Source organism: Protopterus annectens, chromosome 12.part0 (assembly GCF_019279795.1).
Source record: "Protopterus annectens isolate FY-2018-M chromosome 12.part0, PAN1.0, whole genome shotgun sequence".
Lineage (NCBI taxonomy): Eukaryota > Metazoa > Chordata > Ceratodontiformes > Protopteridae > Protopterus > Protopterus annectens.
The window spans coordinates 63388061-63405373 of NC_056746.1; the positions used below are offsets into that span (position 1 = coordinate 63388061).

General features: G+C 36.1%; 1 long non-coding RNA gene across 2 annotated transcripts in view; it reads right to left on the minus strand.

Moving 5' to 3' along the window:
• Nucleotides 1-15715, minus strand: part of LOC122816351 — a 2791022-nt gene extending 2775307 nt beyond the window's left edge. The window contains exon 1 of one of the 2 annotated variants that reach the window (XR_006367076.1): nt 14449-15715. This is a non-coding gene — a long non-coding RNA (uncharacterized LOC122816351). The remainder of the gene's footprint in view (nt 1-14448) is intronic. The other variant, XR_006367075.1, reaches the window with a different exon arrangement.
• Between the last annotated feature and the right edge of the window lie 1598 nt (nt 15716-17313).

Below are 17313 nucleotides of genomic sequence, written 5' to 3' on the forward strand. Positions count from 1 at the left end.
AAATTAATATGAGATTATAAGGACTTCAAAGAAGGGAATATCTTTGAGTGGCTGAGAGAATACATGCAAAATATATTTGATACTACTAATAAAATTACATCAGACACAGCTGAGCAATCAATATTAGTTACTGCAGTTAACAATGTTAATAATTTGCCATTACAGATTTCAACTAGTAATGATTCTAAGGGAAATTCTACACTGAATGCTGCAGCTAGAATATTTGATTTTAAAGCAAAGAATGTTACAGCAGAGGTTACAACTAGTACCTCTACAGGCACCAAACTGAAAGATAGAGCTAATCATGCACCTTTTTTCTACCAGTTTCCGGTCCCAATAAAAGAAAACATAAGGAGAAACAGCCGAACACAGAGTCAGGAACGCAAGAGAAAGAAGTGTTGTTCATCCAACCATTCCCATCATTAGTGGGCTACCAAAAGTGCACAAAGATCCAACAGATCCACCTCTACGTCCGATTGTCGCAGGACGTGGTTGGGTGACACAGCCTCTCTCTATGTTTGTGGAGAATGAGATAAAATCACATTTAGTCAATATAGGCACAATTATTAAAGATACTGGGAATTTGTTAAAAGATCTATCAAACAAAATGAATTACTTGAAGAATGGAACCCATTTGCTACTAGTGACTATGGATGTCAACAATCTTTTTACAGTTATTCCACACGAATATGAGATTGAATCTATAACAGCTCTGGCTAGAGAGATGAGGTTTAATGTTGATCTTGTTTGTTACCTCCTGGAAATTATCCTACACAACAACATATTCTTATATGGGAATATGTGCTATTTACAAACATGGGGTGTAGCCATCGGCACATCTTGTGCTAATACCTATTCAAATATGGTCCTCACACAATGGGAACAAAAAAAATTATTACATTCTAGTAATCCATGGTTGAGGCACCTTTTATATTATAGATGGTTTGTCGATGATATACTAATTGTGTGGACTGGAGAGGAAAATTAATTAAAGTCATTTGTTGACTATTTGCATTCATCAACGGATTTCCTTAGGTTTACAGTTAACTATTCTGACAAAGAAATTGAATTTTTTTTTTTTGTAAAATTGAAGTATTCTCAAGAACAAGGCTTATGTACAAAATTACACTGCAAAGATACTTGGAGGAACCATTATTTACATTGACAAAGTATGCACCCAAGACATATTTATAAAAACATAATGGGCAACCAAGCAATGCACATTTCCAGGCTATATACAGAGGAAAAAACTTTCAGGAAAGAATGTGATTTGCTGAAAGGAAATCTACAGAGATGTGTCCACAAAGAGAAGGACTTAAATATGCCTGTTGATTTAAACATCTTAAGGAATGCCAAAGGGAGTCCTTACTACAATGAATTAATAACTGACATAGTACAATTAAACAGAACTGAAATGGCAACTCAGCATCTAAAATGTACTCTCACCTACAGTTCACATAGTACACAGATATGTGAAGTAGTCAAAAAGTATTGGCCCATATTAACAGAAGATGAAAAGATAAAAGAACTGGTGGGTGATCAACCCAGATTTACATTCAAGAACAGGAAGAACCTGAAATGACTACTCTGCAGTAAGGATGGTTTTATGATTAAACCCATGGAAAATAACTCAGGAACCAAGAAATGTGGAAGCTGTAAAGTTTGTCCATATATTAATCAAGTCTCGAGCTTCAAACATCCAAACACAGGAAAATATTATCATTTCCGGTTATCCGCGACTTGCAATAGCCAGCATTTGGTTTATATTGCTACCTGCCAACAGTGTTTTGCCTTTTATGTAGGCAAAACGGATCAATGGCTTAAAGACCGTATTCTCAGACATCTACGTAATATAGTACATCTACACACACAGAACAGCTTAGCGAGCCACGTTAAAAATTTTCCCACACATACATTTCTCTTTCAAGTTATAGAACTTATTCCACAGAGTCATAGAGGGGATGACATAAAAAGAACTTAAAAGCCCACAAATCACCAGGTTTGAATGCAATGGTTCCATTAAAACCTGTGTTAAAAAACAGGCGCCTGGTTGTTAAATAGATAAATGAGGCTTGTCCCTGCTTTACGTGATGATTGGCTTTAATAGGAGGTGTGTAAAGAACTTGTATGTTGATTGGAGGAGGCACACTTTAATTCACCATTTTTTTATACAAAGATTCATACGAACTGAAGAAGGCTAACAGCTGAAAGCACTTTTCATTCTTTGCATGGCCATTGTTTTATGGGAGTCTATGTTTTATTTCATTAAAGAATAGCATTTTATTTTTATTTTGTTTGTGACATGCCTTCTTCATGCACTGAGATTTTATTTATTCACTTCACATTTTTATCAGAGCACCTTTAGCAAAAAAGGGATATTTTTCTCTTGGTGTTTTATTTGTTTTCCCTTATTGCACATGGCTGACACTGCTAACGACAAGGATTTAATGAAAAGCAAAGCAGTTACAGGTTTTATAGGAGATTCGGCGAATCCCCTCTTGCATTTTAATCCGGAAACTGGTATTACGGTGGACTTATGTGAAACAGGTTTAACAGAGAATTTTGAAAAGATATACAAGGAACTTGAAGATGCGGCTTTTCATTTAAAGAGACTGTTATGGCAACGTTTTCATTTTGAAACGTGCCTGCAACATAAAATCATCCCGTGAGGTATGAGAGTTAAATGTTTACCTATACATGGAAACAGCCGCCCTGAATTATTAGATAGATGACAAAATATAAACTTAGAAACGGGCTTTAGTTATTTACGTTTATTAATAGAGCATTTCAAACAGGAAGAAGAGCAAGCAGCTGATTTGATTAGACTAAAGCAAACTGAATTGGAAGGTTTGGAGTTATCCGAACCCAGTATGAATAAACTAGAAGCATTGCAACAAAGGTTATCTACCTATGATAGTAAACTTAAAGCTCAGAAGATAAAAAAATTAATACGAGATTATAAGGATTTCAAAGAAGGGAATAACTTTGAGTGGCCGAGGGAATACAGGCAAAATATATTTGATACTACTAATAAAATTACATAAGATACAGCTGAGCAATCAATATCAGTTACTGCAGTTAACAATGTTAATAATTTGCCATTACAGATTTCAACTAGTAATGATACTAAGGGAAATTGTACACTCAATGTTGCAGCTAGAATATTTGATTTTAAAGCAAAGAATGTTACAGCAGAGGTTACAGCTAGTACCTCTACGGGCACCAAACCGAAAGATGGAGCTAATCATGCACCTTTTTTTCTACCAGTTTCCGGTCCCAATAAAAGAAAACATAAGGGGAAACAGACAAATGCAGAGTCAGGAATGCAAGAGAAAGAAATTTTAACAGTAAATGCAGATGAACAGACTTTGGTTATTAATTTGCCAAGTGTGCATTTAGATGCTGAAAGTACTAATATTTTATCGAAGGGACTAACATTGATTCCATCATTGTCTTCAGATTTAAGTGAATTTTGTATTGATATTAAGATGTTTGGAAGGAAATTAACATTGAAAACAATTTTTGGAGACAATAATAACATCTCTTCACAAGTGACATATAAGAAACCAAGTTTGTTTGTGCCTGCTAATCATCCAACAGTGGAAACCTTTATTCATTTATGTGAAACTGAAGTTGCTAAGTTAAGAGAAAATCAGAGGAAAGGGAAACAGTTTGTGAATATGACTCAAGGTGAGAGAGACGCATTAAGGAAGCTACAAGAAAGACAAGATCTAGTCTTTAAACTGGCAGATAAAGGTGGCGCATTAGTGGTGATGGATGCAGATTGGTACAAACGCAAAATGATTTATACTACAAGATTCATAAACCTATCGGGTCATATCAAAACAAATTCAAGAAAAAATGATAAAGCAGGTGAATGAGGACCTCTATGAGCTATTAATGGAAAGAAGAATTAGTCTAGAATTATATGACTTTTTCAGTGTTGCTCATCCAACCATTCCCATCATTAGTAGGCTACCAAAAGTGCACAAAGACCCAACAGATCCACCTCTACATCCGATTGTCGCAGGACGTGGTTGGGTGACACAGCCTCTCTCTATGTTTGTGGAGAATGAGATAAAATCACATTTAGTCAATATAGGCACAGTTATTAAGGATACTGGGAATTTGTTAAAAGATCTATCAAACAAAATGAAGAACTTGAAGAATGGAACCCATTTGCTACTAGTGACTCTGGATGTCAACAATCTTTTTACAGTTATTCCACACGAATATGGGATTGAATCTATAACAGCTCTTGCTAGAGAGATGAGGTTTAATGTTGATCTTGTTTGTTACCTCCTGGAAATTATCCTACATGACAACATATTCTTATATGGGAATATGTGCTATTTACAAACATGGGGTGTAGTCATCGGCACACCTTGTGCTAATACCTATTCAAATATGGTCCTTGCACAATGGGAACAATAAAAAGTATTACATTCTAGTAATCCATCGTTGAGACACTTTTTATATTACGGACGTTTTGTTGATGATATACTGATTGTGTGGATTGGAGAGGAAAATGAATTAAAGTAATTTGTTGACTATTTGCATTCATCAACGGATTTCTTTAGGTTTACAGTTAACTATTCTGACAAAGAAATTGAATTTTTGGATGTAAAATTGAAGTATTCTCAAGAACAAGGCTTTTGTACAGAATTACACAGCAAAGATACTTGGAGGAACCATAATTAACATCGACAAAGTATGCACCCAAGACGTATTTATAAAAACATAATGGGCAACCAAGCAATGTGCATTTCCAGGCTATGTACAGAGGAAGAAACTTTCAGAAAATAATGTGATTTGCTGAAAGGACATCTACAGAGACATAGCTACAAAGAGAAGGACTTAAATATGCCTGTGGATTTAAACATCTTAAAGAATGCCAAAGGGAGTCCTTGCTACAATGAATTAATAACTGACGTAGTACAATTAAACAGAACTGAAACGGCAACTCAGCATCTAAAATGTACTCTCACCTACAGTTCACATAGTACACAGATATGTGAAGTAGTCAAAAAGTATTGTCCCATATTAATGGAAGATGAAAAGATAAAAGAACTGGTGTGTGATCAACCCAGATTTACATTCAAGAACAGGAAGAACCTGAAACGACTACTCTGCAGTAAGGACAGTTTTATGATTAAACCCATGGAAAATAATTCAGGAACCAAGAAATGTGGAATATGTAAAGTTTGTCCATAAATTAATCAAGCCTCGAGCTTCAAACATCCAAACATAGGAAAATATTATCATTTCCGGTTGTGGTTGTCCTCAACTTGCAATAGCCAACATTTGGTTTATATTGATACCTGCCAACAGTGTTTTGCCTTTTATGTAGGCAAAACGGATCAATGGTTCAAAGACTGTATTCTCAGACATCTACGTAATACAGAACATCTACACACACAGAACAGCTTAGCGAGCCACGTTAAAAATTTTCCCACACATACATTTCTCTTTCAAGTTATAGAACTTATTCCACAGAGTCATAGAGGGGGTGACATAAAAAATCTAACAGAAACAAAAGAAATAAAATGGATTATGAACTTAAAAGCCCACAAATCACCAGGTTTGAATGCAATGGTTCCATTAAAACCTGTGTTAAAAAACAGGTGCCTGGTTGTTAAATAGATAAATGGGGCTTGTCCCTGCTTTACGTGATGATTGGCTTTAATAGGAGGTGTGTAAGGAACTTGTATGTGGATTGGAGGAGACACACTTTAATTCAACATTTTTAATGCAAAGATTCATGCGAACTGAAGAAGGCTAATAGCTGAAAGCGCTTTTCATTCTTTGTATGGCCATCGTTTTATGGGAGTCTATGTTTTATTTCATTAAAGAATAGCATTTTATTTTTATTTTGTTTGTGGCATGCCTTCTTCATGCACTGAGATTTTACTTATTCACCAACACAATAACAATGGTTAAAATCAATGGCTTCATGTACTGTAGCATATTTGCAAGTTACTTCTTAATATATTTTCATATATGGTGCTGTCATAGGTTTTTAGGTGAATGCTAGAATAGCTACCCTGAAGGCCCATTTTAAGCTTATCCAATAATCTGAGATTAGACTCAAGCACTGTACTTTGTATCGATGACATGAAGACCTTAACTGTTATGCCAAACCCAGCCACCACCTGCTATGCAAAACCTAAACTCAAAAGCATTCAAAAGAAAGGGATTAGGAATGTATCTTGAAAAGAATTCAAGAAATATGAATAAAATATCCTGATCAAGAATAATAAAGGAACTTGTATTCAGTGCAGGAATTAACCCCATAATGTAATGTTATACCAGGCTAGATTTAAAATCATGTTTTAATGTTGTTTCAATGTCATTACACTTTCCATGGCATATTCTAAAGGAATATTGCATTATCTTCCTTTTGCAGAGTTAAAAACATAATTTATGTTTAGTTAAAAAATGGTACTTCTTAGTGTATTAAACCCTGCATATAGCTGAAATGTTATTTTAGAACTTTCATTTGAAAGCCTCACAGAATTCAATACCGCACAGAATAACAAAATGGATAACAGACAAACTCCTAAAGACATACTTCCCAGGGACAGAATATGACATTGTTTAATTTAGAAACAAAGACTAATAATATTCAGGATACCTTATCTAATGATCACACCATATTTGCCTTCAAATTTGGACACATTTTTGCATAGCTCAGACTGACTTCATATCTGTCTGAAGGGTAACCTACTTGTGCAGGAAGCATGAACTCTCAGGCTTTGACTGCCCAAACATTAATTCACCCTCAACAGTAAATCACCTGGGTCGAGTTGTGTCAAAAGTGATTCTCTTTGGGGGGTATGGGTGGCTTGTCACCCACATGGTGGATGCAGGAGGGCTTCCGCCCTCCATCAAAAACACATATAAAGTGATTTTTAGCAAGATGTTTTGGCGAATGTAGTTCAGCGATTCTGAACTTTGGTGCATTCATGTTCATCTCCTCAGAGTGAAAGCCAGTCTGAATGCATTTAAAAACTGATATAAACATTTTTAGATCAAACAACGCCATTTTTTTGTTTTTCCACAATGGCAAAAGCCAAAATGTACTTTCTAGCATCTTTGCAGCCACAAAAAGTTCATGCAACAAACATTTATTTATTAATTAATTTATTTATATTTGTTAACCAGAGAAGTGCATTGATCACAGTGGACCCACTTCAGTCTTGCCCTGAGACGTAACAGAGAAATCTATGAAATAAAAAAAAGTCAATCTTCTTTGAATAGAATATGCACAGAAATAATGAGTATGCATAAAGGGGTTAAGAAAATTTTAAAAATATATAACATTTACAACAGAGAAGACAAAAATCATATAGGCAGTGTAATCATATCAACTTTCTGATAAATATAACTCCAGTCTTCATTAGTAAAATTCTCAGTGAAAAAAGAACAAGGGGACAGATCAGACATAAAGACCTATCCTAAAACTAGTCTACAGCGGAAAATAATATGAAGGGGAGCCAAGGGGGGATAAGTTAGACAATGCGGCCTGAAGAAAAGCACTTGCCATTGACTTCTTTGAAGAGGTTTTTTGCGATGAATCCAGAGTTTCTTGTGAGACATTATCCCTTAGTGCAGCCGTGATGGTGCAGCAGTTAGTGCCTCACAGCAAAAGGTTCTCTAGTTCGATTCTTGGCTGGGGTGCCTTCTGTGCAGAGTCTGCATGTCCTCCTTGTGGTCATGTGGGTTTTCTCTGGGTGCTCTGGTTTCCTCCCACATTCCAAAGACATGCAGCTGGTGGATTGGACACTCTAATTTGGTGTAGGTGAGAGTGTGTGTGTGAGTGAGTGGTACAAATGAACTACCATGGAAGGGCTAGCCACCCGGCGGTGGACTCAAGTGACCACTGGGCCCATGTGCAAAAATGGGAAAAGGAGTTGAGGATGGATGGATGGATTATCCCTTAACTGTAGGACTGTAGGGGTAATGATTCCCAGAGTTTTATCCTAAAATACAGAAGCTGTGTTTTGCACATTTTTTGCAGGGGTGGGGGATGGGAGTTAATAGTACACTATCTCTGTGCTTGTATAGTAAGTTAGTCTCAGTGAACCACAAATCACTGATTTCTGCACCTGGAGTATTAATTTGCCACAGTGGGAAAATTCTGTTTCTCCGTGTGTTAGAGTCTGGATATAGATACGAGAGTGCATAAAGGGTGGGCATAAAGTCCCATGTGAATTAATAACCTGCTTTTTTTTCATCAAGTGTCAAATATTAAGAGATTGGCAGTCACTGTGGAAAGCATAAAATTATATTACTGTGATTAATAGATACTCACTGTAGCTTATTAGCTACTTCAAGTATTACTAAAAATAGAAATCTCTCATCTATTGTGCTCTGTCATTCTTGAAGAAAGACAGATCTCAGTCATTTCTGCTGTAGCATTATATATATATATATTTACATTTATATATGTGTGTGTGTGTGTATGTGTATGTTTATACATACATACATATACATACACAGATAGATATAGATACAGACACTAATTCTGACACTGCACAAACTTGGAGAAGAGAGAGAAAGTTATCAAAATATAACAATCCCACTATCACTGTTTTGCAAGTCTGACTGCTATGATTACATTTATTTATTTTATTTATTAATTGATATTTGATTAACTGGACAGCCCGACTGGGTAGAAGCCCATTTTCAGCAGAGATCCAGGGAGAAAATCTCCAAAATGCCACTGACCTTCATGTAATGACTTTTTGAGTTTCACTCAACTGATCGCCCACACATAACTGGTTTCCCTGTGTGACTAATAAAAATGATAGTAAAATGATATAATGAGACAAAACTGGTTTAGCTAAATAAATGTATGGAAGATATATATATATATATATATATATATATATATATATATATAAAAATCCATGAAATAAAAATGCATAAAAGCTTTTCAGGGTTAAAGAAGGGCACTGGTATTAATTTTCATCCATGTTCAGTAAAAACTATATTATTTGCAGGTGGCTGAGAGAGAACCTCAAGGTCCTGGAAGCCATGATCTATGTAGTGTATCCATGCATCCATCCATCCATCTATCCATCCATCAATCCACAGCCCCTTTTTCACATTTTTGCACATGGGGCTGGGGGGTCACTTCATCAGTGACAATAATCTAGAGCCAAGGATTGCATCGCTAGGTGGCTCTCTGCCGCATATCTGTAGCATATCATCTAACTAAAATAGGAAGTTTTTAATAAAGGTAACAAAGGTAGAGAAACTATGGTTAGTTGCCTTTAGAGATAGTAACTAACATCAAAAATCAATGAACCCTGTTTATCTTATATATAACACTTGCATATGTGTCCATGTATGCATACAGATGTGCTTGCTTCTGTATCTCTGGACTGGAACACTTCTCAGCAAAAATACTAAAGTCAGACTGTAAAGCAACAGTCTGCACCTGTGCTAGCATTGTTGATTGTGGATCACTTATTTGTCTCATTAATTATATTTACCATAAAGCCCAACTATCGTCATTGCCATAACAAAAATACATACATAAATAAACAAACAAACAAAAATAAATATTGATTGCATGTTTTTACCAGGATCTTATACATCACAAGAGATAAAAATAAGATTTGTTACAAAAAAGTTCTAATAAAATGAAATATGCTGTGGTTGTGAATATTATCTGATCTTTTTGTTAATATACCCTTAAACAATTTCTCACTGCAGACATTTAAGAATTAACAAATTAGCACCAAAGGTCACCATACAATTAAAAATAAAAACACACAATAGGAAGGACTTTCATTTCTCTGTGGTTAACCTAATGAATTTCATAAAGTAATTTAATTTTGCTTTACCAGAAAATATAATCAAAAGACTTGGAGTGAATTAGAGTGTGTGAACAAATCACCTCCTTAGCAACACATACATACGCACACACACAAACACACACAAACACACACACACACACATGCGCGCACGCACACACACACACACACACACACACACAGACACGCACACTCTCACAAAACCTCTATTCATGCATGCACATATACAAGTCGAGCAATGAAATATGACTACCAGTACAATAGCTGGAAATAACAGGACATAGGTTGAACATGATGGATAGGCTAAACCTGCTACACATGAGAAACTAATTTTACGCAACTCCCAAGACTGACCTTGCTGATCTATGCTTCACTGGTCAATTTAGGTTTTCAAGAATTATTAGCATTTTGAATATAGATGATATACTCTGTGCATGACAAAACACTTGCTTTTATGCAAAATGATCAGTTAAAACAAAAAAAAATCAAGCAATACAATAAGCTTCATTATTTTGCAATCTTTAGGAAACTAGAAACATATTAAAAATATTTTGGTTGCACAAAGGTAGTCAGACAATAAATATACATAATATAATATTGAGAATAACATTTAGAATAAAAGTATTTATACAGTATAAGACATATAGTCATAAACAAATCATTGGCTTCCTCTTAGAGGATTGTGAATAGAAATATAAACACAGCTTACTTCACAAAAATAAAGAAACAATAGAAAAAAAAACAGAAATAATGAAAGAAAGAGAAAAAGAAAGACAGGAGTAAAAATAGTGTTATAATCCTCTAAACAATATATAGTGCTTGTCAGAAAGATTTACATTAGGGAAGCATTAATGACACACCTGGCCTCCTAGGTGTCTATCTGAAAAGTAAAACCTAAAAGAACAGAAGGAACTTCTGATTTTATAGTTTGTGAAGGGACTGCAGTGCAGATTTGTTGTCCAAATGTATATGTTGAGTGTTTTTGTTCAACACTCCTCAAATAACGCATCTACCACTATGTTTACTGACAACTATTTAAAAGACACTTGATACTGAATGGTTTATTAGGGCTATAGTCACTGTATTGATAGAAAACTGACATAAAAGGGGTTTCAGAACATTTGTGAGAAGCAACACAGCCTCCAGCTGAGAATGCACCAAACTGTCCACACTGCTTTAAAAAGACACAAGTTAACTGGTCACATTTTCAAAGTGCTGTGCCTACTTGGACTTTATGCTTGCCATTCCAAGATTTTCTAGTTTACCACACTATCAGTAGCCTTCAGGGAAGACACATTGTCTGAACAGCAATCACCTGATACAAGTTAGCAGACAATAAGTGTTATGATTTGCCAGTAGCTTTATTCAGGAGGGTGTAGGTCATGTAACATGCAGGACAAGCTGTCAACATATATAGGAATATAAAACCTTTGTTTGTGAGCTAGTCTTAAAAATTATTGCAAAGTTCTATACCACAATCTTTGTGTTGTGGTAAATGCTAACATTACATCAATACTCCACTTGCTAAATGCAGCTGGAATCTGTATTACTTCAGCAACAAAACTGAGCAGTACGTACCTAATATGGACAAGCATTGCAACCTATTATTGTGCTTACTGTCTACTATGCCTTTGTATTATGTTTTCAGTACTGCTTTGTTATAACACCGCTATAACAGAGGGTGTTTTACCATAAAAGACCAAGACTTCCTTATTTACTATTGTATTTATATGTTTCTACTCAACATTCAGTGTACACTGAGTAGACCAGAACAAAAAACAAACTTTTAGTTGAAAATAGCATTGCACGAACTGTTTGAGACTTAGTCTATGAAAAAAAAATGTTCTGGCTGCTTCTGAAATCTCTTTTGAGAATGTCTCATATAATAACACATATAATAACTCATATAATAACACAAAAATTATATGCAGTAGCATTAACAGAACATTAGTCCTTACTCTGTATCATATGGTGTTCTCTTGGAACTTGAGAGGAAAAAGGAAGAAAAACTGTATTAGTTTTTAATATGGTTCGCCTTATTATGACTATTCAACATACATAGTGATGTGGCCATACATTTCAAATAATGACTGAAAATACAAGACTAACTATATACAAATTTGAAAATATAGCAGACTAATACTACTTTCCTTTTTCATAACAAAAAAAATGTTTGTTTGTACACTTTAAACAGAAATATGTTTCCTATATGGCATTTTACATCAAAATGCTCATGTTAGTTGTTCAAAATGAATATCTATCAGATCTTCCAAACAGCAAGAAGTTATACAAACCCCCATCATAAGTGTTCAATTTTCTAGTACAATCCTTAAGCAGTTTAATCATTTCCTCCCAAAATGATAAAAGGGGGGGGGGCTTCCTGGACTCTAAGGAAGGACCACCTATGGTATATATTTACTAAAACCCAGACTACAGGATATAACTGGGACACCCCTTCCAAAATGTTTTGGCTGAATTTTTCCTTGAGAAGTAGATTATGTGACTCCATCTGCCTCACTGAATTCACAGGTCTACTGGGACAGCAATACAGTTGTTTTACGTAAGCAGAATAGCAACTGAGATTGAATCTGTCACCTCACTTGGATGTCCTTGTCTTTCTCGCAAAGCCTGACAAAAGCCTTCCATAACAAATTGTAAATAGTGACATTGTCATCCACAGGGAAGCAAGAGACAGATTTTTCCTCAACTTAACTTTGAAGCAATTAGGAATTTAAGGTCCACAGGGATTTTGAGCTTATAACATACATAGTTACTTTTAAAGATGAATAAACTGAAAGCATGCATTAAATATATTTTTTCTTCAAGTGGAATAAAATCATATTAGCCAAGCCTTTTTATTAGTGTTATAGTTATGCATAGATGATGCAATGCTCAGGTGACTTTATTTAGCACACAATTTTGTATAAGTTGATTAACATGCAGCATTCTTTTAATGAACAGGTTTCAAAGAAGAACTAGAGATAGACCTTTGAACACCAGTTAATTCAAAGTCTCCATTTGCGTTTAGAAATGTAGACAACAGTCATTCCAAATATCCTAAGAAAACTTGCTGACAATAGCATTCCTCTGCAAGAACTGAGGATGGTTCATTTACTTGCTCATGTTTTCTCCTCACAAACATCAATATTCACTATGGATCTTATATTATTAGATGTTCATGGTTCTGTTGTTTTGCAACTTGAAAATAAAATCACAGTGCCCCCCCCCCCCACACACACACACACACACACAATGAATAATTTAATGGGTGCATACTTACATTTTTAAATTGTATTATACCAGACTGAGTACAAAATGTTACTTAAGAACTATGTATGGTTCCAAACTAAACTATGTACAATGAAAACAATCAGAAATAATCCTAAGGCTTTCAATATCATATGGTTAATTTTAAAAACATAACAGACTAACTGTGTTTTTCTACTAGTATCAATGTTTCATGTTTCTATATGAAGCTTCCAGGCCTGGTTTATTCACTATGAAATGACAACACAGGAAAAAATAAGCCTTATTTTAATACTGGAGTACCTGATATGCGAGAAGAGTCAGGATATTACAAATTATAAAGCGTAGAAGGGTACAACTGTGTTAAGCTCTCATTTAAATTGCCTCATAGTATAAAACCATAGTGTTATAAACATGTACACATCTCACAGAAAAATATACATTAGACATCTACACTTGTCACACTTCATGCAAAAATATACATTTAAGTCAAAGATGGACAAATAAGGTAAATAGAATCTGCCCTCCCTCCTATTATAAAATCATGAAAATGTCAATTAACTTCTGTAAAAAGTATGTCTGTTCAGAAACTATTTTTGTAAGTAACTTGGATTCCTCATATAGATTACAAGCTTCCTGTATTTCAAGAAAACAAAATGCATTATATTGCAAAGTGCAGCTTCCCCACACCCCTGCCTACAGTACCCACCAATTGCCCAATACACAAAGGCATACTGAAAAATAACAAGTCACTTGAAGTGGAAAGCCTATGTTTATTGGCAGAAAATAATACATGAAGTTTCATACACATCTACATGTAAGCAAGTTACGTGAATGCTGCTCATTGTGGTCCTATTTTGTGATTTCACATTTCAACAAGAACTGCTCAGTATGTAGCAGAGGTGAAGTTTTCATTAGTAGGTTGCTCTGAAAGATGACTGGAATATAACTGATATAGTACACACATCCAATGTAGTACCCAGATTTAAGGCCGCCTGACGAAGTATCCCAAAGCAATCCATACCAATAAAAAATAAATATTTTGGTAATCAGGAAAAATATCAACGGGTTTTTGTAACAGACTTCAGACAAAACAAATCAAATAGTTGCTCTCTTCTCTACTACCCTAGTTATATAACACATTGCACTGACAAAGTGCGCACAGTTTCAGATAACTGTTTTTTTTGTTTACCGAATCACATGCACAGCCCTTACAGAGTTCTGCCTTGAAAGTGTAAAAATAAACATAATTCACTGTTTAGAGCATAGCTTCACTTAAGCACAGTTAGTGAAAATGCTGATCTGCTATTTTCGCCAAGAACTTCGCTGCAGAAATTCATATTCTTATCACAGCTAGAAGACACATGCAAGCACTAACCTTTCTTCATTAACGTGAGAAATGAAGGCACAAAAAATAACAGTGGCCAAGCGGTGTCAATTTGCTTCCGAAAGCATCACTGAATAGTGTGGGTTGGGTTGTATGCCTCAGCTTTGCCTTGCTCGCAAAAAAACTGCCTTTCCTCTTTGTGTCCCCTCAGTTCACCACACTTAAAATTGTTTAAACCTTCCCCTTCTGCCTTACCTGAAGGGCATCTCCCACGACTGCAATTAGCTGCCAAGATTTCATTGTTGGCTGCAAAGTACCTCCTGTTTCCTCACCAGGAGAGCACGAGAGAGGTAAGGGAGAACAGCGAACGGTACCCACGTGCTGGCAATATCAATGACTCGAGACATCTGTCGGGCGTGCTGTGCGCTCGCTCACCCCTGCAGCTTTTGCCTGCTACACAGTCATTCCTATCAGGTGTAAGATGCACCTAGAGTCCGGTTTGCAGAGAGAAGCAAAAAAGCAGGGGTCTACAGGAAACTAATAAAATGCTTAGTAAGGTAAACAAGCTCGCGCCCCGTGATTCCACTTGGAATTAGCCAAATATCAAAGAAAGAGAAAATGTGACGTAGGCAGAGGTTCAAAACATAGTCTTGATGCTAACCCCCTCCGTTTCTTTTAAAGCATTTGCCCAATGAAGTGTGGGATATTCTGTCTCCTGTACAGCCTGTGTCCTTTCCTTGCTCTCTGAAGCATTACATACTACCACATGACAGAAGAGGGCACCTTGCATAGTCATCCGAGTACACATATGACAACTAATTTCAGCTCGATGCACTGTAATGGCTAACTGCGAAATGCACCCTTTTGCAATTATTGTGCTACTCCGACATAACCGGCAGCGCCTACGAGAGAGTAAAAGTAATATGTTTATGACAATAATATGACAGGTTGCTACGTATGTGAAAAAGGGATAACGCTCTTTATTGCGCTTTTGAAACTACACCATCATTGCAATATTTCATCAAAAGCAGTAAGATATTTGCATCGTGCATTCGTTTTCTGCTGATTAGCACTTCCCCACACGCAGAATGATACAACGTAATTGCTACTAATACGTTAGCAGTATAGAAACATTATTTACAGCCAAGGTAAAACAATGCCGTACGCTATTTAAAGCGCACACCACGCTTGCTGGATCAGATTGCATTCAATCAATAGTTTGCAGGGGTAGCAATACCTTCAAGAGTAGAAATGTGTCTTGTTTAATGTATCAGTAAGCTTCATGCGGCTGTGCTTTGCTACGGACATTCAAAAGAGAAAAAATCCACCTTCCAAATATAAACACACACACGCGCACACTAGAGTCAAGCAAAATAGGGATGTTGACTGTCTAGGAAGACAGGACTGGCATCCAAAAACAATCATTATGCATCCATACAAAAATACATTTGTTAGTAGGCCGCCACTAGAAAGGATGGCAAGGTAAGGTTCACTGAAAATAGTAATGACAACTACAACAAAACAACAACAATAATAATAATGTGTGTGGAAGGAAGAGCAATCTCTTTCTTTCTATATATATATATATATATATATATATATATATATAAAGTGACCACACACACATACACACACAGCAAATTATTTAATGTTAATATACTTTGTCAAAATTCTGAATGCAAAATCCGGAAATGTCAAATGTTTCACTCAAAATACCAACTTACAATATACCTGTGCTCCATACACTCCCTCAACCAATCAGGGACATATAAGAAAAATGAATCAGGGACAAATCCAGAAATATGGGACACTCCAAATATTAGAACTATTAACTTGAAATATTGACATAATAAGAGAATGTACATTAATATACATTTTCTGAAATAAAAGAAGTCTGTAACTCTAATTAATAAGTGTAATTCGCCACATTTTCTTCAGCAGTCACCAGTTCTAATAGAGATTAACAAGGCAGAGGTAAAATTTGACTTAAAATCAAGGACACCCTTGAAAATCAGAGAGAGATGTCAGGTATATACACTGTGCCAGTACACAGTCAACAAACGATCCCCCAGATTTACTAATCTTCTGTGCAGCACTAATCTAGGACTGCACGGAAGCGGCAGTTGAAGAGGACGGCAGCACGCCATGCATTTTAATGAAGGCGCGCTACCTGAACTATAATTGCTACATGGAGAGTGGACGAGTGCAGGGGGCATGTCTGAGAGCAGAGCTCTCAGAATAAACACACCCCTGCAAAGTAAAACAGAAGAATATGTAAATAAATGTGCAAGACAGCTCACAAGTATCCGCATATCCCCACCAACAGTCCCCGTGTGTTCAACAGCATCAGTGCAGTCAAATAAAATGAAGAAACCCTATTATTTATTTGTTTTAAAACCCCGCGTACAGCTAACCATAGGTGCGCGGGTTTGCCCATCGCCTAGCTATGGTAAAAGCAGCCGAAAAGGGTGAAGAGGATAACATAGAATATATATGGAAATGAAGAGACAGATGTCAGGTATATAAAGTGTGCCAGTACACAGTCAACAAACAATCCCCCAGATTTACTAATCTTCTGTGCAGGACTAATCTAGAACTACACGGAAGCAGCGGTTGAAGAGGACGGCAGCTCGCCATGCATTTTAATGAAGGCGCGCTGCCTGAACTCCAATTGCTACATGGAGCGTGGATGAGCACAGGGGGGCATGTCTGAGAGCAGAGCTCTCAGAATAAACACACTCCTGCAAAGTAAAACAGAAGAATGCGTAAATAAATGTGCCAGAGAGCTCAAAAGTGTCTGCATATCCCCACCAACAGTCCCCGTGTGTTCAACAGCAACAGTGCAGTCAAATAAAACAAAGAAACCCTATTATTTATTTGTTTTAAAACCCCGTGTACAGCTAACCATAGGTGCGC